This window comes from Bison bison, unplaced genomic scaffold (genome assembly GCF_000754665.1).
Source record: "Bison bison bison isolate TAMUID 2011002044 unplaced genomic scaffold, Bison_UMD1.0 scf7180017864370, whole genome shotgun sequence".
NCBI lineage: Eukaryota > Metazoa > Chordata > Mammalia > Artiodactyla > Bovidae > Bison > Bison bison.
In genome coordinates this window covers 7,145,335-7,149,758 of record NW_011494942.1, presented here as the reverse complement: position 1 = coordinate 7,149,758, position 4,424 = coordinate 7,145,335, and positions in this window count along the sequence as shown.

Sequence of the window (4,424 nt, the reverse complement as noted above, 5' to 3'; positions counted from 1 at the left end):
GGAGGTCCAACCAGTCCATTCTGAAGGAGATCAGCCCTGGAATTTCTTTGGAAGGAATGATGCTAAAGCTGAAACTCCAGTACTTTGGCCACCTCATGCGAAGAGTTGACTCATTGGAAAAGACTGTGATGCTGGGAGGGATTGGGGGCAAGAGGAGAAGGGAATAACAGAGGATGAGATGGCTGGATGGCATCACTGACTCGATGGACGTGAATCTGAGTGAACTCCGGGAGTTGGTGATAGACAGGGAGGCCTGGCGTGCTGCGATTCATGGGGTCGCAAAGAGTCGGACACGACTGAGCAACTGATCTGATCTGATCTGATCTGATGTCTCTAGATTGGTGGTTTGCCTTGTGACCTCAGTTCTCTGATGGTGCAAGAGAAGTTGATTTATAGCTTGTTCAGCTTTCTGGGAAGGATGAGAGTTACAATTTCCAAGTTACTTTTGAGCTAAAACCAGACATTATTAATTGTTCTTCTGATCTGAGGCTATTTCCTGAGGAATTCCCTTTGTTCCCCTCTTGTATGAGAATCTTGGATCCCTAATTCATTTTTTTCTTAGTAAACTTATTTTAGTGGACTCTTTCCAGTATCTTCCCAGGAAAGAGTGCCCAGGAGTAAAATTTTTAAGACTTTTGAAAATTTGAAATCTGCAGTTGAAAATTCTATTCTATCCTCAGGTTTGAGTCACATGTTGACTCTACAGAGAACTTGAGGCTATAAAAAAAGTCCTTAAGAATTTTGATGACTTAACCCCATTTCCTTCTGGTTTCTAATGCTTTTTTTGGATAAATCTAATGCCATCATTATTTCCAGTCTTTTGTGTTAAAAAAAAAATCTTTCAAAAATTTTTCTTCCTTGCTTTCTAAAATTTCACTGTCATATATCCTTTGTTTTGGGGTTTTTTTATTCCTTATGTTGAGTCCTTGATGGACTCTAATTTTAAGACTTTTTAAGTATGTCTTTGAAAATTTTCTCCTAGTTTTTTTTCTCTTCCATTCCTATTATTTTGGATGTTTATTTTTCTGCTCAAATCTGTTCTTTTTTGCTCTTTTATCATTTTGATCTACTTTCTGGGAGACTTCTTCAAATTTGTGTTTCAACTCTTCTATGAATTTTGTGTATGTGTGTGTGTGTTTACATGTTTTTAATCTGGTCATCTGAATATGCCTTTTTTTTTCTCACTTCATGGATTGTCTCTTAACCTTGTGAAGATTTTATTATAGTTTTTATTGGAGATTTCCCCACTCTGGGTTGATTTTTTTTTTCTTTTGCATTTTTTTAGATCCTTGACTCCCCACTCTTATTTAAGATTGAAGCCTAACAAAGAAGCCAGTGGGTCTGTGTGAGTTGACTTTATCTACTGATGGGATTCACCACAGGGTGTGAGGTAGGGATATGGCTATTTGGATGGAGACCTCCTGCATATATCACAATCTGTAGGTCTTCTTCTTTGTGCTGGTCAGTCTCTCTAGGAAGCTGATCTCTTATGTTAAGCCAGGCTACAGGACACGACTGTTCCTAGAGACATTACTTCCTTCTAAAGACTTTCAAACAAACCTCTTATTTTCTTTCATCCATTACTTACAGAGCCTTTGAAGAACTCCATCGTGCCAATTAGTTTGACTCTTGTTGGCTTCAATCTATATTGCTCTATCCTGTGTGCCTACACACACACACACACACACACACACACACAGTATCACTTGAAGGCCTAGAGTTTTCTCCATTCTGATAAATCAGTTATCACTCTTCAATTGCTTACTCGCTTGTGAACTTCTTGACATCATTTTTCTCTTTATGCATCCTTTCCTTTCCTCTTGTTTTTTTTTTTTTTTGAGTTTATGCCTCTTTTATTCCTTTATTGTCCTTTTAGTGGGGTCACAAGATGGAGTGAAGATAAGCAAATGCATTTATTCAGTCTTTCTCACACTACAACCCTATTTACTTTGGTATTATAACTTGTTGTGAAAAGGGCATGGTTTTGGCTTTTATCTCTTCATTCCAAGTCATTCTGACAACAAGAACTTGAGAGGAGACTGAAGAAAGGATGACATTTTTGAATTTTTAATCTTCTAATGAGATACTTCTATGTGACTATTAATATTTCTCTACATACCATTAGTGTCCAAGCTAACTTGTAAGTTGCACCTGACCCATTCACTCTGATTATCTTTCTGCATTTTGGTCTCTCTTGACTGTTCAATGAGAGGGGCTCTTTTTCTCTCTCTTCTCCATGGCTTCAGTTCTGTGATGGATGTATCTTAGACCACTTTCAGAACTCCAATGTCACAAAAGTGCTGCCCATCAAGTTTACTTATGGTATCAGGTAGTTTTGCCCATGGTGTTTACATGATGTTTACTGGTCCAGTAAAAGACATTTATAGAGCAAAGCCCGCTTGTGTGTACTCAGATGCTGAACTATAAAACAACACCTAAACTGCCTACTAAAAGTCATATAAGCCAAAGAGCTAAATATAAGGTAAAATATTTTATTTAAAACATTAAACATGGAGGTTTATACCTTTCCTTAAACAGTGCTGCCTTAGCAACAGCTGGAATAAATTAGAAATGCTCAGATTTATCAAGAAAGGAATCAAGCAACAATTGTTGAGTATGTATGTGTTCAAGCCTGAGATGGCACCTGGAGGAACATGAAAAAAATGTAAAATATTGTTTCTGCTCTTCCCCAGACATTGATCCTCCTTTGGATGAAAAGTATAGGCTTGTCATTTGATACATGAGACCCAATATTCTTACTACCCCATTGCTGAGACAAAGTTACATATGAAAAATGCTAGCAACAGAACACAACACATCTAAATGTTTAATCATCTGTCAGAGACAGGTAACTCTACAGACATTCAGATCAGGAGGTCAAAGGGAATAGAAGCAGAAATCAGAAACGTTTAATGAGTTCCTACTCACAAAGTCTATGTTTTAGGTGATCTGGGAACACATAGAGGGAGAAATCCCCAGCACCTTGGATTGGCCTTCAATGATGCACTGTATTTGTATGGAGGGAGAAAAAAAGATATCCCATACAAGAAGTACAAGGACCACAAAACACAGTGACAAAAGAGATGCCTGTGAGACTTGGAAGGGGGACAGGCAATGGTCTGCCTAGATTCAAGTGTTCAAGCTCCAGAGAAGCAGATAATGAGGCTGGATTGTAGGGAAATAGAATCTTAATTTTCAGAAGAAGGAAAAACAGCACACTGCATCACAGAAGCCCCTCAGTTTAAGGCACAACTTTGCTGCATTTTTAAATGATGTTAAATAGGGGAACATTCACACAGACCCTTCATAACCATACCATATTTGTGGTTTCTGTCCTATTGATTTGTAGCCCTTAAATTGGAATAGGCGTATCCCTTGGACTAGCGGGGGGAAAAGAGAAATTAGGATAGTCTGGGTTCGATTTAAGTCACTGAAACAAAGGAGGCATATGATTTACCCAGTCTGGCAACTATGGGACACGTTTCCCTGGCCCCTTGGACCACCCCCGTTCCCTGAATCCCCTTCCCAGAGCAGAAGAAAGTGGGTTGGGTATTTTGCCGGACTTCAGGTAATCATCATTTTAAAGACTCTGGATTAGGTTCCACTGTGTAAGATGTAACTTTGGGGTTTCACGCTTTTTCGTCTCTCTTGATTTGCCTAAAGTAAGTAGGAGGTATTTCTGGGGCATGCTTGCAGGCGGAGGGCAGTGGGCTTTGGAGGGAGGATGAAACTTTGGTGGTGATTTTTGATAAATAACTTTCCATCAACTTCTTAAGTCCCATCTCTCAGTAGATAAAGATGCATCAGGCCACCTAACAGTCACTGTAGATTTGAGGGACGCGGTAGCCAAAGTGGGCTTGAGCAGCTGAAGCTATGGCCTTAAATTGTGATCTCCTGACGACGAAGGCGACCCCGGTAGCAGGCTGCGGGATTTCTTTGTCCCTGCACACTTCATGCTTGACGCGATGCCTAAGCAAACAGTACAGGCAGCCGCTAGGAGGTAGCCGCGCTATTCGCCCGGCCACCAGTGGTCGCAGACACTAAGGGTCTCTGGACTCCGCCGGCCCAGGCGGGTGGCGCTTTTCCAAGGTCGGGGTTGCGATAAGCTGGTCGCTTGAGCTAGAAAGACGTCGAGGAACAGACGGCCCTGTCGTCTAACAGGGAGAGAAGGCGACCGGGCCTCCAAGGCAGTGTCACGTCCGTCCCGAGGTCGGCTCGCTTGGCTACCAGCCGACCTCACATCTGGATGCTGCAGCGCCTTTCCCCGCAGGGCGGAGGCGAAGCGGAGGACCCCGGGGTGCAAGTACCTCCTCGTGAGCGCGCGCGGGCCCGCGAGCCCGCGAGCGTGTGTGCCCGCCTGTGCGCGAGCACGGGGACCACGGGAGCCGCGGCTTCGGGACCGGGGGATGGGGGTGGGGGCACCG